The following is a 26874-nucleotide window of genomic DNA, read 5'->3' as shown; positions in this document are numbered from 1 at the left end:
CAACGCGAGCCCCTACAGTAATGTTTCGGATTTTGTTCAAATTTGAATATATTGTACAGAGTTGGGCATTATTTCGATAAAAAATTCTGTAAATAACGATTCGAATGAAAGATATTTTATCTTTATTCGAAGGTTAGAATAAAAAAAGTATCTTTATTCGACGAGTGTCGAATAAATAATTCTATTCAACGAGGATTTATCCGACGAATAAAGATAATTTTTTTTTATTCGAAGCGGAATTATTCGAACATCGAATAATTTTTTCATCTTTTGTCTGCTTGTAATTTTTGTCGTAACATTACTTATCAGCGAACCTTGTTCGATTACACTCGAATTTGACCTCATTTTCATCAGGAAACTCCCCATCATTCGCTCGTCACAATTTTATGAGGATATGTTGAGAAATTTAAAAGTTTAAACTTTCATACGTGCGCGATTCTCCATCCGCTTACATTGTATGTCGTCTGTCGTCGCTGAGTGTTTGAGGCTCGGCGCTCGGCAAAAGTTATTCGAAGATTTATTCGAAGCCTTCGAATAAAAGATACAGATAAAAGATGGGAAAATTATTCGAATTTCGAATAAATTCCCTTCGAATACAAAAAATTATTTTAATTCGAACGTTCGAATAACGAATGAAGATAAAGTATCTTTTATTCGAATCGTCATTTAAATAATTTTTTATCTACATCGATGACAATGACTTTGTAGGGACTTATAGAGGAAACATAAGAGTGCCAACTAAAAATGTTGTAATTGGGAAAAAATGTTTTTTGACCATTCATCTTGCAATTATTCTGAACAAATGGAACGTTCTCATAACAGCAACTTATTTTAGAAATTTGAAAAATGAGAATAGAGCCACAGGTGTCCCATTTACGGACTTAAAAAAAAACGGATACTTTACAATTGACGAAAGTAAAGTTATTCATAGTGAACGCTGTATTAATGAAGCTTGTTCGATTACAATCGAATTTGGACACTTAGAGCTGTGTCCTCATTTTTTTCCAAATGCCTAAAAAGGTCATTGCCACGAAAAGATTGCGTTTGTTTAGATGAATTACAAAATAAATGGTAAAAAAACATTTTGTCCGAGTGGCAACACTTGTGGGTGGTACTGTTATGTTCTCACTATAAGTATCTACAAAATCATTTTCATCGGTTTGTTAGTTCCAGTCTTCTAATGTGAGATAAAAAGGGTGAAACGTTTTTGGGACTTCTGCAAAATCAACAATTTTTAAGATATCGAAAAATCCTTGTACATTCGTTCGTGCTAAAGGCCACAACATGTTCAAATGTGAACAAAATCCGAAATGTTACTACAAGAAGTGTCCGATTTCACATGGAATTACTCGAAGTTCGCCCGCACGGCCGTCTGTTTGGCCAAACAGACGTCAAAATAGCAGGAGGTAGCGCCCAAAATTGATATGCTTGTTCGAATAAATATCTAAACATTCAGTGAAACAAGCAATCACGCAAGGCATATGCAGGCATTATCGTAAAACATTTCTCAATGCTTACGCCTCTCAGCTTTTTAATAGTTTTTCGGGTTTTTCCCGTTTCTTTGCGAAGGCCATATTGCCTTCAGAGGATTAGGAAGAAGAAAGCAACGACGAGAAGGCCGTTATAGGCGCGTCCAATTCAGAATTTCAGACAAAGCATGTTCCGTTCTTTAGAATTTTTAGTTTTCGGCACTAATAGCTAATGCTGGTACACATCATAAACCCCCAATTCCCGAAGGGCTCCGCGCACCGAGGCCTAGCGCTACGCACAGTTGGTGCATGGCCAGTTCAGCCGCCCAAAACTGTTACGACGTTATAAAATAGTGTCGAGGTCATAGCATTATATATCGTTGAAACCAGCTGGAACATTATAACATCAAAGATATAATTTAACATTGAAAAAATGAGAGTGACCTTGATTTAAAAAGAAACGAGTTCTTTACCAAATTTCATATATCGAAGTTCGTACATGCGTGGGTACTGTTGAACTTTTGTTTAAAGTATTTTTTCGTTACAAAAACGGACATTACTATTGCAAGGGCCGTTCTGTGGAGGTTGTAACAATATTCGAAGAACCACTAGCGGCCGATGCTAAACCACGATACCATTCTTCCGATAACGTAGACTATTATTAATATTCCAGCAATACCAACATTCATTCTCCTTCAATCGCTTCAGAGTATCCATCATTCGCAGCCCAATAATTTTGTAATCATATCAGTCATATGATACAGTATTATTCGTCATTCCTCGGGCCTCAACGGCTCGTACTACGTGGCAACCCCCACACCTGGAAGCCATTAGCAGGTCAATCGGCACTGGGACTGAGCAGTTTCCTCGCCCCTGTGCCGTGCGCAAAGGTTTACAACAGGCCCTTGCCATTGGGTTGGAAGTCGGGGCATCGCATACCTTCCAAATTAGCAGTAATAAAGCAATTTTTGCCCATTAGTTTCTCGATTCGGTAAAACGTTAATCCGGGAGATCTAAAAAAGAGCGCGTCCTGGTCCCGGAACATTAGCGGCCAATTATTATATTGCAAACATTATACAGGGTGTTCGCGATAATTTGTACCACCGTTTTTCTTTTTAATATTTTTCTAGAAATAAAGAGGGTCTGCCTTTTTTTAAATGGAGTGCTACATATTGGTTTACGTCATATGAAAGTGAACATTGAGACGAGTTCTACCATTTAGTATACTATTGTCTTCAGGGTCATAGAAGGGCAGAAATAGAAGAAACATTTAACATTTCGTAATATTGTGTTTACCAATATGTTGTAGTAATAAGACTACATCTCGTGTTCAATGTGAACCTCGAAAAGTGCGTTACGGTTTGCACGCAATTGGCAAGCTCGTGCATCTTCAGGGGCCTAGCCTTCGAGTAAACCGATAAAGCATACAGTGCTAAAAAATGATAGGACATTTCAAATAACATAATAAGATGTACGTAAATTTTACACGCCCCACATATTAGATACATTCACCAAAGTGTCCATATAGAATTTAAAGTTTGCATCTTGTGCACCAAAAGAAGCTGAAGAAAGAAATGTTAAAACATAGGAAGACCTTACTCGGCCAAAAAGATAGGACTCGTGTAATATTTTCGATTATTATGTGCTCTGGTGGTAGTCTATCAGCAGTGACTAGAAGTGGACGTGTAAATTTTTGCATTCAGCTAAAACATTTTGTTTCCTGAATGGGTAAAGAAGAAACTTAGATAAAACTAAATTCGACCGAATCTTGTTCTTTAATTTTATGTTTGATAATGTTCTATAAATTTGTCCGGCTAAAACCAATACATGCCTACATTATTTTCTCTAATTTCTTTCATGTACCAGATAGAAACTTAAAAAAAGCAAATTTATAGCGAAGGCAATTTTATATACATATTTTGTAGGACATACAATATGTAGGGTGAATACAATGTATACATATCCTATTATGTTATATGAAATGAACAATTAATATATGAAACGTCCCATCATTTTGTCCAGCACTCTACACCACCAGGTCACCAGCAATACCTGCCCGTGCCCCTTCATGAACCCTCCCCGCCCATACCTTTGCATTTTGCTATATAAGCGTCGGCATTCGGGTACGATTTCCATAGTACGACTCCTACAACGCTGCGCGACAGTACTACAGGAAAAAACTCAGCAAACGTAAGTATAATGCATTACAACGATACTACATTAGGCAAAATTATTTTGTAAAATCATAACTATGTATTGTTTTGTCCAGATTCGAAAAATAGACATGGCAGACAAGTCGGAAATGGCAGCGGCGACGGCGGCGTCCAAGGCCGTGTTAGAAGCAGAGTTGGCTTTGGCTAGAGCCAAAGCGGAGGAGTCCGTCGCGAATGCGGCGTTGAAGGCGACCGCAAAAGCGGCCGGCGTAGAAGAGGCGCCAAACCCCACATCCATCTGGCAGCGCCTGGGACCGGTGAGTAAACATTCCAGATGCATTCAATTTGACATTTCGGTTCATTGCATCGAAATCGGACACTCTTTGGAGGAATGTTTCGGATTTTGTTCAAATTTGAATATATTGTAGTCTTCAGTAAACTACGAAGGAATCTCGGAGGATTTTTTGATATCTTAAAAAGTGTTCGACTACAACATATTCAAATTTGAATAATATCCGGAACATTACTCCAACAAGTGTTTGATGTCGCATGAAATGACCCCATTTCCCAATTAGTGCATTTGTAATCATTCCTACTAAAATTTACTATGCCCATTATCCCAAATATAGCATCCACAAAGCAGCGCCGAAGAAGTAGCAGATACTAGAAAAGAATCACAATACGCGAAAGAAATGGTGAGTTTCAAAGTATGATTTTACCACATCACTGAATGTCTATAATTTGTTGGCGCTATTTTCTTAAATCACTTTTCATATTTTACAGGCAAAAAGGTTGCGACAACAGAGAAACAAAATTTATTCGCGCCTGCGAGGCAACCGCGGCGCAAGCCGGCGAGGAGCCTACCGGGGAGCCTACCGGGGAGGAAATCGGCCGGGAAGAGGCCCAACAGGCGACATAAAAATATATCACGTGTACAAGAGATAAAGACAAATAAAATATTTATTAATCAAAATTGAGGTGATGAGTCATGGTCTCTCTCCTTCTCTCTCTCATAAAACTACCGACTCCTTCGTCAGAATTCGTAATTTAATTTAATTTAATTTAATTTAATTTAATTAATTTATACATATTGGATATTATATAAAAAGTCACGTTTTAAGTTGTGAATGAAGTACCGTTATTACTATCAGCGGGAAAGAGGCGCGAAGAAAAAATCTACAATGTATACAAAAATAGAGAAAAATAAAATATTTATTAACCAAAATTGAGGTGGTGAGTCATGGTCTCTCTCTTTCTCTCTCTCCTAAAACTACCGACTCCTTCGTCAGAATTCGTAATTTAATTTAATTTAATTTAATTTAATTTAATTTAATACAAAATTTAATACAAATAAAGATTATGCACACGTTTGCTGAATATACCTACTGTAGTCATTAAAAAAAACCAAGTATATTAAAAGTTATTACCAAAGAAGTACCGTTATTACCATTACGTATATCATAAAAACGCAGAAACTCTCGGGCCGCACGATGTGTTATCAAGACGCCGCGGCGCTCCGCGTAACAGTAGGGCAAGAGAACGGGTTGCCGCTCGTTCCTTTCCGATCAACGTAACAAATATCCTAATCCCACAGGCATTCTGTGTCCCTTAGCTCTGTTATGTTTCTGACACCCTCAAGAGTGCACCTGTCGGAAGGCCCAGAAGCTAGACCGCCGAAGGGTTTTGTGCAAGGTCAGGTATACCGGTGAGGCAATCCTGATGCAATGTCACCTTTTTTTTTGTTTTCCATTATTCTTTCATGAAACCTCTCTCAACACATTCGCGGAATGTTTCTGATAAAAATGATACCAAACATGGTATAATGTGCATCATATTTACTATGCATTCGTACATTTGTTCGAAGCGGCGATGTTTCAGATTTCAGAGCATGACTGTGTTTCGCACCGAGGCTGCATGCCAGCTCTTTCGTCTTCGGCAGGACACTGTCGGAGAAGGGCTAATTTATGACGCCCCCAAGTGTCAACCGTTCGAAGGGGCCAGAAGCTAGACCGCCGAAGAGTGTAACATTATGCGGGGTCAGGTATATCGGTGAGACAATACTAATGCAATGTCCCAATTCTTTTGTTTTTCATAATATATTCATGAAACTTCTCCCAACACATTCGTGTAATTTTCCTGATAAAATTGACACCAAACATGATATAATTTGGATCATATTTACTAGGCAATCGTACATTCGTGCGAAGCGGCGATGTTTCAGACTTTAGAGAATGACTGTGTTTTGCACTGAGGTTACAGGAAAGTTCTTTCGTCTTCGGCGAGACAGTGTCGTGGGAGGGCTAATTTATGACACCCTCCAGTGTCAATGTTATGGAGCGGGCCATCGACGCAAGATTCTAATTCTCAACAGGTTGCTTTCAAACCATTAGAGATATTGAAATCAAATTTTTACAGAAAATATTTAGAATATATTCATTTTTAACTGGAGATAAAAACTAGAAAAAATCAATTGATAAATATAGTTTGCCCAACTATTTGTTACATTTCGCGAACAATAATTTTTAGGGATTTTTGAGGGATTCAGCATGTCAGGTTGATCTTTTTATCTAGTGCCATTACTGAAAATTCACATCCTTGTATTATCCAACCTTCCAAGATGCTAATTGGCTAAAGCGCTTTTCACTATGAAAAAGTCCCGTCTCTGCATTATTGGGAAATGGTTAGTGGCATCCTAGACCCTTGCGATCGCCGTCGGCACACGTACACGCTGACCAGGTGGTGTGTGAGTGTGCCGCCATGTCAGTTCCCATAGCCTCCCTGAGAAACGACGTGCTGCCGAATATTGCTAACCATTTCTCGATGATGCAAAAGTACGACTTCTGAGGACCTTTCCACCCTAGATAGAACTTTCATCTAGCTCTTTTCACCATTGACAAGTCCCGTGACTGCATTATTGGGAAATATTTCCAGGCATCCCTGATCCTTGCGATCGCCGTCGGCACACGTACACGCTGATCAGGCGGTGTGTGAGTGTGCCGCCGCACGGCTATTCGAACGAAGCTACGACAGCGCCATCCACGTTGACGCGCCGCTCATGCTCCTACAGGCCTCTCTGGCGGACAACATGCTGCCGAATATAGCTAATCATTTCTCGATGACGCAAAAGTAGGACTTCTGAGGACCTTTTCACCCTAGACTGAACCTTTATCTAGCTCTTTTCACTATGGAAAAGTCCCGTCTCTGCATTATTGGGAAATATTTCCAGGCATCCCGGACCCTTGCGATCGCCGTCGCACACGTACACGCCATCCACGCTTTCGCGCCGCGCATGCTCCTATAGGCCTCTGTTTTACCGATACAGTGACTACTGACGATGAGACAGATCGGGAACATAGTACAGCGCTCGTAGCGAAAAATGTCGGAACTATATTTTGATGAAATACTCAATGATCTAATTTTTCTGGGTGCCCGCTTTCATTTGTTTGATACGTAAGCATACAACGTGATCGGCGTGGCATTGAGTTCCTATATGTTCCCGCTAGGGTGGAAAGGTCCAACGAACTCCATACGAGCTCTGAATCTCTCGATATTTACGATAATGTCACTCGATTAAGCAGTATGCTGCTGAATATTGCAAATTACGGCTAAAAAACGCAAAAGTACGACTTCTGAGGACCTTTTCACCCTAGATTGAACTTTTATCTAGCGATTTTGACTACAGAACAGTACTATTTTTGCATTGTTAACAAATGAGAGCGGGCCTCCCGTACCCTTGCAAAAGTCGGGTACGTGTGCGGAACTAGGGAGGGGATGCACTCACACAATCTTGAGCCGTGCCCACCGCCTTAAGGGTACTGTAACGGTCGAGCCGAGGTTCTGGCAATCGTCACTTAAATGTCCAAGCCCTCAACCCGACCTCCCATGGTACGCACTTGAGAAGGATGGAATTTTGCGCGTCCGAAAATTCCACGTTCCCACGCACCATGGTCGCCACAGTACCCCCTTACTAGTGAAAACGCCAGTTAGAACGAAAGAGAAAAAAAAAACTAACTAGCTAACTGGTAATATTTACAAAGTAAGAGCGTTTTGCTATACACTAGCTTGCGCGTAGTCGCAAGTGCAAATCCGGCTCATTTACTTAAGGTACGTGCCTTAAACATACGAAAGAAAATATATATATATATATATACGGCAAGAAAGAAAAACAAATACGACTATACGCGTAAAAAGAAACAAATTGGATACGTATAAAACACTAATGCTAACTGTACAATTTACCCCGGTAAGGATAAAAACAAAAAATACATCTAGGACACTAAAATTACTATATACAAGATCTTAAAAAAAGATCAATACTACCTAGTACTACTATATACACAGTTTTAACGACTATACATATCCATTTATTGCCGTAAAAAAAGAAAAATAATAAAGAAAAGTAATACATATACGCACTCGTACAAATATATACACGTGTTGCTCAAACACCGTCTAACGTAGACCAGCCTGAAAACGATCAGGGAATCGAACTCTTCTACCTGACCGTCGTAAAACAGGTCTGTCCTCAGTACGGTGTGTTGCGGTCGTGTCGGTCGTACTGTGCGTTACTGTTGTATCGTCTGTCCATGTGCAAACGATAGTTTGGGGAGGGTTTTCGTCAATGTCATCGTTCAAAATGAAAGCCGGTTTCAACCTGTCTATTGAGACCCTGACTTCCTTGCCCTTGATGTCGATGACGAACGTTTTGTCTCCGCGTTTAACGACACGAAATGGCCCATCGTACGGCGGCTGTAACGGACTTTCAACCGCGTCGTGCCACAAAAATATATAAGGGGACGTAGACAGTTCTTTAAAAACAAACGTCTTACGTGTACCGTGGCGCGTGGCTGGCGATGGCTTTAACTTCCGGAAACGTTGCCGAAGCCGACTCACAAAATCCGATTGTGAATCTTCCCGACCCGTGATAAAGAATTCTCCCGGAAGACGGATGCCCGAACCGTAAACCATTTCCGCGGAAGACGTTTTTAAGTCCTCTTTATGGGCTGTGCGAATACCGAGCAGGACAATTGGTAATATATCAACCCAATTATCCGTCTCGTGGCATTTAATCGCTGATTTCATTTGTCGGTGCAATCTCTCGACCATCCCATTAGCTTGAGGATGATAGGAGGTCGTACGGAGATGAGATGCACCGATCATACGCGATAGCTCATAAAATAACCGTGATTCGAACTGGCGTCCTTGATCAGTGGTTATTCTCAAAGGAACGCCAAAACGACTAATCCACGTGTTTATGAGTGCTCTCGCGACTGTTTCCGCGTCGATCTCCGCGATAGGTATGGCTTCCGGCCAGCGCGAGAACCGGTCGATACACGTAAGACAATATCTAAATCCCTGAGACATCGGTATTGGTCCTACAATATCAATATGGATATGTTCGAATCTGCCGGAAGGATTGTCAAAGTTGCCGACGGAGGCTGCGACATGTCGAGTGACTTTTGATCGCTGGCATGAAATGCAATGCCGTGCCCAGTCTCGGCAATCTTTATTTATTGAAGGCCATACAAGACGTTCTGTTATTAATTTCTGTGTTGCCCGAACCCCAGGATGAGAGAGTCCGTGCAACGAATTAAAAACTGCTCGTCGTAATGGCGTCGGAACAAAGGGTCTCACAGTTTCGTCAGTCGAGTCACAGTACAAACTAACATTGAAACCGGGGAAAAACGTCTTCTTTAAACAAAGAGCAGAAGAGTTCGATTCCAAGATCCCTTTCAGTTCTGGGTCGTTTTCTTGTGCTTGTGATAATGCATCGGCCACAATGTTATCCGACCCCTTAACATGCCTAATGTCAGTCGTAAATTGGCTAATATAGTCCAAGTGACGAAACTGACGAGGAGAACATTTATCCAGCTTTTGCTTGAAAGCAAAAGTTAAGGGTTTATGGTCGGTAAAAACTATAAAATGCCGACCTTCTACCTGGTGCCGAAAACGTTTTATGGCCATATAAATTGCCAGTAGCTCGCGATCGTACGCACTGTATTTGCACTGCGCGGCAAAAAGGGCTTTTGTGAAAAATGCCAACGGTTGCCAGTTCTCGCCTATGATCTGTTGCAAAGCTGCTCCGATAGCATAATCGGACGCATCAACCACAACGCTTATCGGTGCGTTGGGTGCTGGATGTGCAAGCGTCGTAGCGTTCGCTAAACTGGCCTTGACTTTCACAAAAGCCGCTTCTGCCTCTTTCGTCCATGGCACGGGTGAATTTCCCTTCTTCGACCCTTCTAATAGTTCGTGCAGTGGTTTCATAAGACTAGCCGCGCCAGAAATAAAGCGGCGGTAAAAATTTACCATCCCGAGAAACCTGCGTAGAACTTTAATAGTGTTGGGTCTGGGAAATTCCCCGATTGCTTCGACCCGCTCAGGTAAAGGTTTTACCCCATCCCTGGTCACGCTGTACCCAAGGAACTCGATTTCGCTTACGCCGAAAACGCATTTCGCCGGATTGATAACGACCCCGTGTTGGTTTAAACGTTCGAATAAAATACGTAAGTGTTCCCGGTGTTCCGATTCGTTTTCGGACGCGATAAAGAAATCGTCTATATACGCGTACACGAAATCTAACCCCCGGGTAACTTGATCGACAAAACGCTGGCACGTCTGCGCAGCGTTTCTCAAACCAAACAGCGTAAACAAAAATTCGTATAAACCAAACGGTGTCGCTATCGCCGTCTTTTCAATGTCCGCGGGCGCGACGGGAATCTGGTTATACGCGCGAACCAGATCCATTTTTGAAAATACCCGTTTCCCGTTCAAAGATTGTGCGAAATCCTCGATATGAAGTGGCGTGTACCTGTCTGGAACAGTGCGAGCGTTGAGCGAACGGTAGTCCCCGCATGGTCGGGTTTTGCCGTCCTTCTTAGGCACAAGGTGTAGCGGTGAGGCCCATGCGCTCTTGGAGGGACGAATTATTTCCTGCGGTAACATCAGGTCGATCTCCGCCTTGGCCACCTTCAGCCGTTCCGGAGCGAGCCGCCGTGGCTTGCAGAATACAGGTGGTCCAGGTGTCGTCTCGATGTGATGTACCACATTGTGCTTGACCGCCTCCCGACGAAATACCGTCGGTCGAGTCAAGTCCGGGAACTTCGCTAAGAGTCGATGGTACACCGTGTCACTAATTATTGTTTTTACCGTCGGGAGGCCTTTACTCGCCGCACAACCACTCGCGTACAACTTCGTCCTCGCGTCGACTAAACGCTTGTTGCGCGCATCCACGAGTAAGTTGTAATGCGCTAGCAGGTCCATCCCGATTATTGGCCCGTCCACATCGGCCACGATAAAACGCCACACAAAACTGCGTCGCAACGATAAATCTAAATGCACGGTCGTTGTGCCATACGTGGCGATTCGCGTACCGTTTGCCGCGAAAAGTTCGGTATCGTCCTTCTTCAAAAGCCGTCGATACGCGATCGCGGGAACACGCACACATCCGCACCCGTGTCCACCAGAAACTTCGCTTTAGATCTATTGTCTGTTACGAAAATGCGGCCAGGATAGGGACCGTCGAGAACTGCCGCGTTTACGATCGACGGTTTGCCTCGTTTCCCGTCTTCCACTTGCACTGGCCTTTTCATTTCGTGGCCTTTTCGCCCCACACACGATGGTACCAGCACAAACCATCATCGCTCTCGCGGTTTGAGCTGCGGGATGACGCTCGCGAACTAGGCCGTGATTTACGCCGGTGTCCGCGGGACTCGCGTAAAACTGCGTTTAGTTGCAGCCTTATTTGCCGGATCTCCTCGCGAAGAGAATCGGTCTCCGACGAACCGCTTGCCTGGCTGCGGCCTATTTCCGCTATCCCCGTTCTGTTCCCGGGGATGTCGTGGATCCGTTCGGCGATCTCTGCCAGCTTGATCCCTTCCTTGATGGACGTGGCGGCCAAGATCTGCAGCGTCTTAACCGGGAGACGGTTCCGCCAAATCTCGTTCAGGAATTCTTCGTTCACCACGGGTCCGGCGAGCCGTCGCAAGTGACGCAAAAATTGCGTTGGCGTACGGTCGCCAATTTCCTCCGTTTCTAGGAGTTTGCGGATCCGTGTGGTGTCCGAATCCGTGAGACGCCTCACCAATTCCGCCTTTAAAGTTTCGTACCGATCCACCGGGGGCGGGTTGAGGATAATTTCTTCCACCTCTTCGATGCTGTGGGTGTCGAGTCGAGCGACAACCAGATCATATTTCTCCTGGTCACTTATGATTCTACCGACGGCGAATTGAGATTCCACATGTCTGAACCATAACGCTGGTTTCTGTGGCCAAAATGGTGGTACCTTCAAGGTGGTCGTGGCGATGTTGGCTCCACCAGCGTCCGTATTGTTGCTTTTTTCAGCCATTGTGAGAACGTACACGAACACTTATACCCCGTCGCCTATTTTACCAACGATCACGTCGGGGTCACCAGTTTTAGGTGACGTGGGGTAAATGAAATGTTATGTAGTACGATGGTTTCACGGGTAACAAAAAATATAGTTTATTAACGAGAACGATTAACAATTAACAAATAATAACAACTATAAAACAAAACGAGAAAACTCGAGTCCATGAGAAAAACGCGAAGACAAAATATACGGTAACTCAACTTCGCGTATAAAAACCGTCGCGGGTGACTCAGACTAAACTCTCTGTAGCTATCGTTCATCGCGAGAGAGTCCAAAGCTTTCTGCCCTTCTCGTTTCTGAGGCGCGTTAAATAATGTCCCCGAAAAACCGTTAAAATAAGGAGAGGTTCTCCACCCCCACAAGGGCATGGAGAAAGTTTCCTCCCCCACACATTGTGTCCGGGGACTTCACTCTTAAGGGTACTGTAACGGTCGAGCCGAGGTTCTGGCAATCGTCACTTAAATGACCAAGCCCTCAACCCGACCTCCCATGGTACGCACTTGAGAAGGATGGAATTTCCGCGTCCGCAAATTCCACGTTCCCACGCACCATGGTCGCCACAATTGACTTGTTTTTTCCGGTAGAATCTAAATATGTAACATTTTATAGGGGGTTCCATTTAAAATTACAAAGGTACCTCCCCTCCCCCGTTAAAGGGGAAGGGAGGCTACTTCACGTTTATGTAGTCAGAAAGGCCCTTCAGTTCCATGCAATTTAAGACTAAGAACTTTAAAATCGATGGCATAGTTTTCGAGATATTGAGCTGTTCAGAGTTATGTGGGCCACCCTGTATATGTATATGCGCAGATGATCTCCTAGAAAGAATACATTATAATTAGACATAAAAACATACTTTTGCATATGTAACAAATTCAATTGTAATAAATGACAGCCCTCACGGCAGGGCGGATCGCGCAGGTTGAAAAGATCGGAAGTCGAGCTGGGCTCTACAATATTTATTTTGGCGTCAGATATTACAATGCGGGCGGCCACGTGGCCGCACCCGAGAGCCCGCGCTTTTTATACAGAATTAGCGAGAAGGTGGAGGGTTCGCAGCGCGCAGTTGTTGATCGGTAAAATGAGCCGCGCGGGTGCGGTAGATCGGCACGAGAATTGACTCTCGCCGAAGCGAGAGTTTCGCGGCGCGCGGGTGGTCGGCGCCATTACGGTAAGACTGTCGCGGCGCGGTTTCGGTTCCGACGGATGGCGAACGCTCGGCGGAAAACTTCGCGGTACGTTACGCGACGGCTCGATAAAGGTCGCCCCGAACAAGACGGGCAAGATGCCGAAGTTGTTCGAACGGTCGAAGTCGCTGTCCATAAGGACCGAGCGTACTGACAGGCCACTTGAGGCCACTTGAAAACCGTAGAACTGTTTACTCCCCTCTACACCCCCGAGATGCCTATGCTGGAGCGTGTTGCCCACGGTCAACCCACAGACATGATTGAGCAGCGTTAGAAATCTCTGCGGATACGGACGCAGTCACGGTGCAGAATTTACTGGAAAAATTCAATATTCGTGTATATCACGATATGAAATACATTCCTTTTGCATAGAATGCGTATGATACTAAATGCGTATGTATATGAAGATGGAAATTGTTATTAATAATCATATAATAATAATTTCTATGTATAAACTATTTTGCAAGGCAAAAATTAAAAAATTGCGGCCAGGTAAGACCGGCGAAGGACGCGGCGTTCGGCGATTCAGGTAGCTAATTGCAAGTGCACCGACTGATCGACCGCTATTCATCGGCAGGCTTGGAAAAACCAATGTCCTTTATACTATGGATGGCATTAATCTTTACTGTACACTCGGAGTGTACAACACCCTAACAACAGTTTAGGTAAAATATGTAAATGACCTTCCCCGTGCTCTTCTTTTCACTACGTGAAAATTTTTATTTTAGGACAGACACTGTCGACCCTCACTTCAAAATGTCTAAAGAATATCCAGCAACTTAATGGACACAAAACAATAAATAGTTCGGAAAAAAACGGAATTTCAAACAGGAAGAATCGTAAAATGTGGCCATATTTTTTCAAATTTTTTAACACTTCTACCGATGGTAAAATTTGCAAAACAAAGATATTACTAATATTTTTGCATTAAGAAATCACATTCAAATATAAAATGATAAATTATTTAAAAAGAACAGTCTTTTGCGATGGTGATTAAAAAAAGAAAATGTTTTTTATCTTTAATAATAACTGTGGTATAAAATGTGTTGTGTAGGCAGTTTTCGTAAAACTCATCCCAAATAGCAAACATTGATGGTCCGTATCCTTTAAACAATTTCGAAGATTACAAAATGATGGCTCAATCTTTCAGTTTCATCCAAATTCGAAACATGGTCCCAAAAAAAAAAAGATTGAATTCATATGGAATGATCCCCTTCCTAATTTGGATATTTCCTTAAAAAAATGTGTAATTTACGTATAACATAAGGATGTGTGATGCTGTTTCCCCAAGCGACAGGGACGATTCCTATCCCCATGATGTTGTAGAGGAGAGATACCGATAGTTTACCTAAGGAGCTGTGGAGCCCCTAAAAACATTTTTTTTGTGCCATGCACAGCAGGGAACGTGTCAACGTGCTCTTGAAAGGCCATCTGGACGTTCAAAGTTATGGTCCCAACGACGTCGGGGCGACGCCGGAAAGATTTCGAGCACGAAGACCAATTCCCGACCGGCAAATTTCTAGCCCGTGTTCTTGAATCTGGCCGCCCAAACAACTTCGGCATCTTGCCCGTCTTGTTTGGGGCGACCTTTATACGCCCGACGGGCGACCCGCGAGGGCACGAAGCCGACGTCGACCGACCACGTCGTTCCCCGGACAGATCGCCGAGAACCAACTCGCGAGAAATTACGGCGAAGAATCACAGCGGGGACTTACTGTTTCGTCTTTCGCTGTCGCCTGTGTATTACTTCTCCGGACCGGAACCGTCCTTCGTCCGGCTGCGGTAGATGTTTTCCGCACTTCACTCGCAGTTACGATTTACTTTAGACCTGAGTCGTCGCAAGGCGGTATTCTGTATCGACTCGCGGTACTCGGGAAGTGCTAGCGTTCGCGCGATGCGGAAGTTGCCACGACAGTGATCCTTCGCTAGCCGGCACGCGACGGCAGGGTCCGAGCTATCCCCACTCTACGCCTTAGGGTGGCTTTCCCTAATTGGGCGCGCGACTCGCGCGAAAATCGTGACATGCAGGACCGTATCCACGTCTGGTTCTTGGGCCCCAAACCCTACGCGAAAATCGTCCCGGTCGCGGTTCGCGACCGGGGAAAAGGGGCAGATCTCCGATCTCCCCTGATGTGGAGGCGCCTACACCACCCTCGCCGAGGCCCCGTTGCAAGCGGCTAGGTGAGGCGGCGGCAGGACCGCGAAATATCTTGTCGGCTGGTCGACAGGGGCCTTCGTCCCGCTTCGTTACCTCCGGGTTGTCTGGCACGTGTGTGGCGTCGCCAATTCCTCGAAATTACCGGTGCACCGGATTTTCGTGATGGCCATGGTTCGACGTGGGTGGTCCCGCGAAGCGCGGTGCCCTTTCCTCTCGGTGGCTGGATACGGGGGTGGCGTTAGCATGCCTGAAACTCGCAGTGCTCGGCGCGCGCGAAAGTCTATAAGATTCGAGTCTCCCGTCGATTCGGAAGTTCCTCGGGGAGTGCCTCCTAACCTATCGAGCCGTCGTTCTATTCGCGATGGTGGTGGTTTTGGGCAGTCCGGTCCCTTCGCTCTGCCGTTCGGAGCGATAAAGGCACGATGCTAAATTTGCAACGTCACAATATGTACACATTTTATTAAGTAAAAGAACATGGAGTGTACTCCGAATCGTGAAAAAAAGAATAAATCAAGCAAAAAAATGTTTGAGAATATAATACAAAGTCATTGCATGATAACAAAACATTCAAAACAAAACTGCTACGACCACCATATTCCTTGAGCCAACGCAACTACAAATGCATTCCAAATATTATAATGCAATTTCTTCATTGCTTCTATAAAAAAATCATTTACAAAATATTTAGTAACCTAGTTTCCAGAATTTCATATACACGACGTTGTTACGTATGGAGACGTTCTCCACGTTCATTTCGATTAGAAGTTCTAATCTCTTTTCTGAGAACGAAAAGCGTCCCAACAGGCCCTTTTATTAATGGAAGACACTGTATGCCTTCTTTATATGAAAATCTTTAGACACTCCCTTCTGGCATCCGTTAATTAATATTCCGATAGGAAATAGCCCGGATAACCTTCATTAACCCCTTTTAACGAAAATCTAACTGAGGCCTGGTTTTCATTAGAACTGACAAAAAATGTGACTGTGACCCTACGTGGCATTAAATCTTAAACAGAGTACCCCTTTCATTTTCAAGGTATATAAACCCGTTCATTTTCATCCTGTAACCGTTCTTTCCTACCGTTTCTTCCGATTCGCATACGCTGTTACTCGTATCTCTACTTCGCGTCTCGAGACTATCCCTAACCGTCTCGCAGGGCCGGTTACTACCCTAATTTCTCGAAGCTTGCATGTTCGCGAGCAGGAATGGATTCGTGCCTCCAGGCACTGGAAAGCGGCGAGATATGGACGAGTTAAATGAGATATTCGAAGCCCAGATAAGGTAACAAAAGATGATATATTCTCGTAAGAACCGTCGTGTGTGTTTGGATACAGTTATTCCAGGTACCGTGTGGAACAATAGGTCGGCCTCCCGTGCCGACGGCTCGCGACACATAAACAAAGTATTATGAACGCGTGAAAAACGCTCGCGGTACGCTCGCTCGACTCTACGCCCGGTTTTCGGAATCGGTTTAGAAAATCACTCAGCACGGATCGCGCCCCGCGACAAGCAGTTCGTGACCCGTCTGACCGTCCCTACACTCGGCCGGATAATCGTACGAGTGATCAGGATGGAGACAAACACGAAATCGCCGTCACTCCACGCTTCCAATGATTCTGCTCTTCGGCACGTAATCGTGGCCTCTAAGCAATCTCGGGCGAGGCGGCGGCAGAGTGTCAGTGACCGTGCAAAGTCCGATCGCTCCTATCTGACCCGAAATCCGCGATCGAACGACGTCGTACCCGTCAGACCATCCAGGCACCTGGACGATGTTCGGACAAGTGGCCTGGGTGGAGACGCACACTAAACCTTGGTCACTCCACGGAACGCACGAGTCTACCGTGTGGCATGATACATGGCCTCGGAGTATTCTCGGATATTGGTCACGGCAGAGTGTCCACGATCGTGCAAGGCCCGATCGTCTCGATTCAGTAGAGACGTGCACTAAACCTCGATTATTCCACGGGACCTATAAGTTCACCCTTTGGCACGATACGTGGCCTCGGAGTGATCTCGGACAAAGGTCACGACAGAATACTCGGGATCGTGCGATGCTGTTTCGTACCGATTCGGGGGAGACTCGCACTAAACCTCGGTCGCTCGACGGGACCCAGGAGTCTACCCTTCGGCACGATACGTGGCCTCGGAGCAAGCTCTGATAAGGTCACGACAGAGTAGCCGCGATCGTACGAAGTACAATCGCCTCGAATCTGGTCGAGACCCACACCAAACCTCGGTAATTCCACGGGACCCAGAAGAGTACCCTCTGGCACGGTGCGTGGCCTCGGAGTACCCTCGATTAAGGTCACGGCAGAAGAACCCTGATTGTGCGAAGTGAAATAGTCTCGATCCAGACGAGACTCACAGAAAACCTCGGCAGTCCCTCGGAACCCAGGAGTTTACCCTTTGGTACGTTTCGTAACCTCAGAGTACGCTCTGTTGAGGTTTCGGAAGAACCACCGCGATCATGCGATGATTGACTGTCTCGCTTCGACCCGTATAGCAGAGTTGGGCAAAAATTTATTTTAAAATTTCGAATACAAATAAATGAAATCTATTTTTTATTCGAACTCGTTTCTCTCGGATACATATTCACCGCAGTCTATCCGTCGGATACTTTTCACGATTTTCATTTGTCGTCCGTGGGTCATCCGAATTGCGGAGCAACGGCTATGCGTATCCGACGCCTCTAGCGGCGAGATTTTTTATTTGAGAGAATGTATCCGAAGATACAGCTGATGAGTTGCAAAGTATCTTTCATTTTTATTCGATAGTTTTTAGCAACGCCCCCATGTATTCGACGGTCAATTTCGTCAGATACTCGCAACTCAGAATGTATCTTAGATTTTCGACGTACGATTTTTGCGTGGCCCAGAGATTTATTCGGATGGTCGATGTAGGGAAGATGATTTATTCGATTTTTTATTCGAGACGAGCATGAGGAATAAATGAAAATCAAATGTATCTTTTATTCGAAATTGTATTCGAAGTTCGGATAAAAGACCGAGCGACGTTGCCAAGTCATAATACTTACGTTGTAATATGCAAGTACGTACTATGGTATAGTGACTCCCATTAATATTCAAACACTATTTATTAATTAAACGATTGTTTAAACCAATAAATTTGTATTATTTAAACAATTGTTTAAACAAATAAATGTTTATTATTGAAACAAATGTTTACACCAGTACATTTTACTAGTTAAACGCTAGTTTACACAAATAAATTTTTATTATTTAAACAATTGTTTAAACAAATAAATTTTTATTGAAACAAATGTTTGCACCAGTACATTTTTACTAGTTAAACGCTAGTTTACACAAATAAATTTTTATTATTTAAACAATCGTTTAAACAAATAAATTTTTATTGAAACAAATGTTTGCACCAGTAGATTTTTACTAGTTAAACGCTAGTTTTCACAATTAAATTTTTATTATTTAAACGATTGTTTAAACAAATAAATTTTTATTATTAAAACAAATGTTTGAACCAGTACATTTGTATTATTGAAACAAATGATTAAACCAGTACATTTTTATTACTTAAAATATTGTTTAAACAAACACATTTTTATTACTTAAACAATTTACGTCACGTTTTGCAGTGAGTAAAACTCTTTATAAGAAAAGGAAATGTCATTGGGTTTCACCATTGGTACTCTGCTGGATATTAAGTTATTAATAAAATTTTATAAAGAACTCTTTAGATTATGTATTATGTACAGGTACACGTACATATGTAGGCATTGCATGCTATGGCATTTTTCTGTCTACGGTTCTGAATTACCGACTCTGTAGAACATGCAGAAATTTAGAATCAAAGACATCGATGATTTAAATTATCTGGAACAGTACTAAATAAATAACAAGTTAACCATTGAAACAATGAATTAAAAAATTATTACTGAAAATATATATTTATGACGACAATTATCAGTGGATAGGCATAATTTTTTAACGAAGTTTACTGCAAATTTCATGCTGATATCTCTTACGGTTCAACATTTATTGTAAAATGTCACGAAATATATTTCTCGACCCAGCACAGTGTCCGGCCGTCCAAGGCTGTGTATCGCGATGCAGCATTCGCTTCAGATAATTTTAATTTCGTTAATTTTAAAATGTTCATCTTTTTAAAAAATAGGTATGTAAAGAGGACACTTGGGGCTATATCCTCATTTTTTTGCAAATTTTTAAAAAGTTCCCTTCTATGAAAAGATTGCATTTGTTGAAAACAACGCACACCTTCGGCCAAAAAGAAAGTAACACATGTTTCGTTCTTCTACTCTCGGAATCATTCGGCAGGGATCGACGTCTGTCGTTGCACACATATACATATGTATATCGTCGCCTGTGATTGCACATATATATGCATATATTTGTAGCCGCTTCGACTGCGGCGAACGTAGATAGAAAAGGACAGCATGCAAACACGGCCGCGTGGCCGAAGGCGCTAGTGTTTGGGCTTATTTTGTTCAGGAAAACATTTTCAATCGGTAGGTAATGATATCATTATGGTAACGTTAATAAGAAATAATATTAGGTATAGTTGGTAAACGCCAATACGCTACTAGTTACAATGTTGCCTCTGATAATGAATCACGACCATATGGAGCGTCGCGTCATGTGCCGCCTGGAGACAACAATGTAAGCGTTTCACCATCACTTATTAATAACAATAAAATGTGTGTTACAATTCATAATTCTGCCATGGGAACATTATTAATCGATTGCAAATAGTTTGCTGATGAAAACAAGTCTAAACACGTCACAAATCTGGTAAGTTAGACGGTGCCAGTATTGAAACGTTTCCTTCGAAGTTTATCAACGAATTTTATTTCACTAGCTGATCGTTCCATTTCGATAGAGTCCGCTGCCGTACCAGAGCATGTTCTACAGAGTCGGTAATTCAGAACCGTAGACAGAAAAATGCCATAGCATGCAATGCCTACATATGTACGTGTACCTGTACATAATACATAATCTAAAGAGTTCTTTATAAAATTGTCTTAATAACTTAACATCCAGCAGAGTACCAATGGTGAAACCCAATGACATTTCCTTTTCTTATAAAGAGTTTTCCTCACTGCAAAACGAGACGTAAATTGTTTAAGTAATAAAAATGTACTGGTTTAAACATTTGTTTCAATAATACAAATGTACTGGTTCAAACATTTGTTTTAATAATAAAAATGTATTTGTTTAAACAATTGTTTAAATAATAAAAATTTATTTGTGTAAACTAGCGTTTAACTAGTAAAAATGTACTGGTGTAAACATTTGTTTCAATAATAAAAATGTATTTGTTTAAACAATTGTTTAAATAATAAAAATTTATTTGTGTAAACTAGCGTTTAACTAGTAAAAATGTACTGGTGTAAACATTTGTTTCAATAATAAAAATTTATTTGTTTAAACAATTGTTTAAATAATACAAATTTATTTGTGTAAGCTAGCGTTTAACTAGTAAAAATGTACTGGTGTAAACATTTGTTTCAATAATAAAAATTTATTTGTTTAAACAATTGTTTAAATAATACAAATTTATTTGTGTAAGCTAGCGTTTAACTTGTAACGAGTCCGTTTCCCGGCGGATCTCACAACAACGGATTCCTCGCGGCCGGATTTGGCTCGCCGTGCCAGGGTTCACGCAGGATAACGCGAGGGTACGGCAGGGTCGCGGACGGTCGGGCACGGGTGGTTAACGACGCGAGTAATTCAACCGTTCGTCACTGTCCCGGCTTCGCGTTTCGACGGTCGGCGATCGCGGTTCAGGTCTCAGGTTACGGCGGGATCGGGGCCGTACGCGGCGGCGTATCCGGAACGGGGTAACCTCGGCGGGCGGAGAGCCCGTGCCCCAGAGCGGCCGGCGAGGGGCCGGCTGCGGGTGGTTCGCTCTCCGTGGGTGCGTGGGCGGAAGCGGAGGGGTCGGGTTAACGGGAAAGCAAGGTACTTACTCTGGGTCCGGTCCTCGATCGCTCGGCGTTCGGGGCGGCTCTCCAGGAGGACAGGAACGCAGCGGCGTAGGTCGGCGTTCGCGGGTCGCGGATAACTCGGCAAACTCGCGGTTCGTTCTCCGCGGATTCAATCACACTTTCGAGAATCGGCGAACGGCTCCTCGGCGTCGGGACAGCGCGAGTCCGGGCGTATTCGTGCGGTCGGTATCGGCGGCTGGAGAATACGGCTCGGGAAAACACGTCTTATCTTGATGACGGCGGAAAACCGAAGAGAGCGTTTTCCGGTTTGTCTCTCTCGTCTTGCCGGGCGAGGGGGTGCGGTGCGGTACGGTTCGCGGCCGGCTTTTCCGGTGTCGTCACGCATCCGGCGCGCCGGCGTCGCATCATGGCGGGTTCCGGTTCCCGCCAAGATCGGTTCGGTGATACGGGGCTCGCGGGGGGCGCTCGCGGGTACCGGCGGATCTCGGTATCCGTCGGTCGTGTTCGGGGGCTCGGATTCGGGCGCGTGCGGTCAGGAACAGGCCTGGCGCAGCCAGGTCTGTTACACCCCCCCCCTTACGTCGCGGCGGCGAGCGCGAGACAGTCTTTTTACTTCGGCGGGACGGGACCTTACGTACTAAACCTAACCTAGCTTAACCTAACGCGGGGCTGTACACTTAATCTAACTTAACCTACGCGGGCGCTGTACACTTAATCTAACTTAACCTATCCAAACACTGTACACTTAATCTAACTTAACCTATCCAAACACTGTACACTACTTAACCTAACTTAACCTAGGATATGGCGTCCGTTCACCCCCGCCGGGGTGACGTCGCGGGTGCCCCGTGGGGCCACGTCCTCGCGCACCTTGTCCACTGTTCCACTGTTGTGTCTATTCACTGTCGTGGCAGCGTCCCGGTTGGCGGTGACGGCGTGGCGGGGCCGGCTCGGCCGGGATCCGGACGGCCGGCGGGCGGCGGATGCAGCGCGTCAGGCGGCCATCGCTCCCAAACAACAGCTTCCACCGCTCGAACCCGGGCGGTACCGTGACATACGCGCGGCCTCGCGCGATGAGCCGCAGCGGCACCTCGGCCTGTCGTCCCGTCGGCAGCAAAAACCACGTGCTCGGGAACGTGGGGAGTGGTCCCTGGAAGGGGACCGGGTCCCACTGCATCTGGGGGCGGTCCGCGTCGCGGATCGGGCATCCCCCGTTGGGGGGCGTCACTCCTTCCGCTGGTCTCGCATGGCGGCGCCGGGTCGTGGGTCCCTGGGGTGACCTCGGGGTTTCCGGGGCCCGGGCTGGCGTGGCTGCGGCGCGTGTCGGGGTCGGCGGGGCGTCCTCCGTCTGGCTCCCGATCGTCCGTGTGGCGGGGGTCGGGGTGGCGGCCATCGGTCGGTGCCTCGGCGCCGGTACCGGGCGCGGGGTCTGCTCCGGCGGGGGCGGCTCCGTGATCGCCCAGGACGTGACGGCGGGGGCGGGTTGCGCCCCGACGGGGTCCGGTCCTACCGGCCTCCCCAGGGCTTCCGGTGGGAGGGGGTCCGACCAGTGGCTCAGGGTCGCGTGCTGGCGGTCGGCGCGACCCGCTCGGCGCCTCCTCCTCGTCCTGCGACGGCGAGTTCCTTGGTTGTCCCGCGGCGGCGGTGACGGCGTCGGGGTCCACCAGCCCGGGGAGCTGGGCGGGGTGGTGAGCCGGGGCCAGGGGCTCTGACCCAGCCAGTATGCTACCGGCGGCGGCTCGTCGGGCACCGACGCCAGGGTGGTGAGGGAGTCCCAGTTTCGTAGTACGGGGCCATCCCGGGCGGTCGGTTCTTCGGCGGGTGGGTCGGCGGCCGGGGTCGTCGGGTCGTCGCTGCGGCGGCGTTCCCTGGTGGTCGGCTGGTCGGCGGCGAGCTGGAGCTCGCGGAGCCGGTCGGCGAGGCCCCTACGGCCCTCCATTCCGAGGTGTCCTGAGTTGCCTGAGCAGAAATGAACGGGGGCTGTTAATTTCCGGGGGCGCCCTCGACGCCGGGGAACCGGGTTGTCCGCGGGGGCGGGCGTGGGTGGTCGGGGGGGTCCCGCGAGGGGGGGGCGGCGCTCGCGCGCGGCGCTTTCCTCCGGGGTGTGGTCGGGGTCGTCGGCAGGGCCGGCTGCGGGCTTGAGGTCCCGGACGTGGATGTGGCGCAGCCATCGTCTAGCCCGGTCGCGCAGGTCCACGATGACCGGTGACACGACGCGCCCGACGGTATACGGGCCGCTGAACTTCGGCGCGAGTTTGGCGGCGACGCCTTCTTCTTTGTTGGACAGCGTATGCTCCCTCTTCCAGACGGTGTCCCCCAGGGCGGGCCTCCAATCTCGCCGGCGCAGGTTGTAGTATTTGGCCTGTCGGTCGAACGCCCGGGCCAGGTGTACTCGGGCCAGCTCCTGGGCCTCGCGGAGGTTCTTCCACCGCTGCTGCGGGGGGGCTGCGGCTCCTTCCGTGGTGGTCGACCCCGGTGGCCGGAGTTCCCGTCCTTGGTTGAGGTACGCCGGGCTGTACCCGGTCGCCTCGTGCCACGCCGTGTTGATTGCGAATCTGGCCTCGTCCAGTTTCTCGTCCCAGCGGTTGTGGCGGTTTCCGGTGTATTGGGCGAGCATGGTCTTCACGACCTTGTTGGCTCGCTCTACCGGGTTGCACTGGGGCGCGTACGGCGGGGTCCGGCGGTGCTGGGTCCCGGCGGCTTTCAGCAGGGCGGTCACGGGTTCTCCGATGAACTGACGGCCGTTATCTGAAATTAAAATCTGTGGGGCTCCGTGTCGCAGGATTACCTCCCTTTGGATCGCAGCTGCGACGGCGGTACTGGTGGCTTTCCGGAGCGGGGTGAGCTCGACCCATTTGGTGAAACGGTCCATGGCCACCAGCAGCCACCTGTGGCCCTGTCGGGATCGCGGCAGCGGGCCGATCAGGTCGACGGAGACGGTGTGCCACGGTTCGGTCCCCGGGTTGGCGTGCAGCTGTCCTGGTAACGGGTGCGGCGGAATCTTAAACTGCATGCAGTTCTCGCAGCTCCGGACGTAGCGGGCGGCATCCCGGAACATCCCCGGCCAGTAGTATCGTTGCGCCAGGCGCACGATGGTTTTGGCGACTCCCAGATGACCGGCCGTGGGGTCGTCGTGGTACTGGGCCAGGATAGCCGGGCGGTCCTCGTTCGGTACGCACAGCTTCCACGTCGTGCTCGGCTCGGGCTCGTTGTAATCGAGCTGGTGCGGGATGCGTTTATAGAGGCGCCCCTCGCGTATCTGGAACTCTGGTTCGGCGGCTGGGTCGGTCTGGGCGGCGGCCAGCTTCTTCTGGTACCACGTGTCGGTGTGCTGCTTCGGTCGGAGCGAGTTCACTCCGGGCGGCGGCGGGATTCTGGACAGCGTATCCGCCACGTGGTTATGTTTTCCGGGTCGGTACCGCACCTCAAAGTCGTACTGTTGGAGCTCTAACGCCCATCTCGCCAGGCGGCCGGTCGGGCTGTCGAGTTGGCGGAGCCATTTGAGGGCTTGGTGGTCGGTGACGACGGTGAAGCGGTACCCCTCCAGGTACGGCCGCATCTTCCGGATGCCCCAGACCACGGCGAGACACTCCTTCTCGGTGGCGCTGTATTTGCGCTCGGTCTCGCTCATCGTGTGGCTGGCATAGGCGATCACCCTCTCGTCGTCCTCAGGGCCCTGCGTGAGTACGACTCCCAGCCCGTAGTCGCTGGCATCGGTCTGGAGCGTGAAAGGCTGTTCGAAATCTGGGCAGGCCAGCACCGGGGCGGCTACGAGGCGTTCCTTCATCGTGCGGAACGCCGTTTCCTCAGCGGAGGTCCACTGCCATCGGGCGTTTTTGCGGGTCAGGCGGGTTAACGGCTCGATGACCTCCGCGAAGTTCGGGACGAATCGCCGGTACCACGAGGCCATCCCGTGGAATCTGCGGATGTCCTTGATTGTTTTCGGCGTCGGGATCTGGGCGATGGCTGCGGTTTTCTGCGGGTCGGTCCGGATGCCCTGCTGGTCGACGATATGGCCTAAATACCGGAGGCTGTCGACACAGAATCGGCACTTTTCCGGATTCAGTCTCAGTCCGGCCGCACGCAGGCGCCGGAAAACGTCGTGGAGGTGGCGTCGGTGGTCGGCCACGGTCCGGCTGACGACAATAATGTCGTCCAGATAGGCGAACGCGTGCGGCTCGAGCTCCGGGCCGATCACGCGATCCAGGAGGCGCTGGAAGGTCGCGGGCGCGGAGTGTAGGCCGAAGGGCATCACCGTGAATTGGAACAGGCCGAGCCCTGGAACGGTGAAGGCGGTAAGCGGTCGGCTCGCGGGCTCCAGGGGTACCTGCCAATATCCGTTCTTCAGGTCCAGCGTCGTGAGGAACCTGGCCCCCCGCAGTTTGTCCAACGTGGCCTGGATGTGCGGCAGCGGATACGCGTCCTTTTCCGACCGTTCGTTTAATTTGCGGAAGTCGACGCAGAATCGCGGCCGGCCGTCCTTCTTCTTCACGACGACGACAGGCGAACTCCACGGGCTGTTGGATGGCTCGATGACGTCGTCACGCAACATCTGTGCGACCTCTTCGTTGATGATAGCCTGCATGGCCGGGTTCCGGGGACGGTACCGCTGCTTGACCGGCGTCTCGTCGAGCAGCTTTATCCGGTGCCGTATGAGCGTTGTACGACCCGTCACGGCGTTGAAGCGTTCCAGCTCGGTGTTGAGGAATCGGTCGAACGCTTCTCGCTCGTCTTCCGGCAGCGGCCGCAGTCCTAGTTCGAGACACGGCTCGGCGTGGTATCCCTCGGCCCGGGCGGCGATTTCGGCGGGCGGCTCCATCCTCAAGCGCAGGGCGGCGAGGGCGTGGATGCCGAGGAGTACCGGCATCCCCATCCTCGGTAGTACGGTGAACTCGGCTGTTTCCTCCCGGTGTCGGACTCGAAACGGCAGGCGGATGCGACCCGCCGGACGCGTATCGGTTCCGTCGGCCAGGTTGACGAGGCCGGCTCGGTGCTCCGCGGGGAATCTCCCTTGCTCCTGCGCCCAGGCCACGACGTCCTCGTTGACGCAGGATATCTGTGAGCCCGTGTCGAGGAGGGCATCGAATCTCCGGCCGAGGATTCGGACCGATAACACGGGACGCGGCGTGTATCGGATTTGCCCCGACAGGTCGTCTAGCGGGCCCGGCGCTCGCTCCTCGGCGACGGGGCCCGTGCTCCGTTTCCCGGCGGGTGACACTCCCGGGTTAGCACTCCGTCGCGTCCGCACCGCGAGCAGAATCTCCGGTACGCGTTCCGGCACTCAAAACGGGTGTGTCCCCGCTGTTTGCACCGCCAGCAGTGGGTGTCGACGTCGTACGGTTCCGACGGCGGAGCGCGGCTCGTGGTCGGCGCCGCGTGCTCGGTCGCGGCGGCGTGGGTCGGAGTTCGGCGCGGCCGTCTTTCCCGTTCTTCGATCCGCTCGAGTTCCTGCACCCGCTCGCGGAGCGTCCTCAGATCCGGCACGGATCCCCGGGGTATGCAATATTGAAACTTCGCCCGCATGTTCTCGTGTAGCAGGTCGAGCCTCTCGGACGGCGACACCTGTGCTCGTCGCA

The sequence above is a fragment of the Halictus rubicundus genome, chromosome 8 (assembly GCF_050948215.1).
Source record: "Halictus rubicundus isolate RS-2024b chromosome 8, iyHalRubi1_principal, whole genome shotgun sequence".
In the NCBI taxonomy this organism is placed as follows: Eukaryota; Metazoa; Arthropoda; class Insecta; order Hymenoptera; family Halictidae; genus Halictus; species Halictus rubicundus.
The sequence above is the reverse complement of the archived record's forward strand: the minus strand, read 5'-3'. Positions refer to the sequence as shown.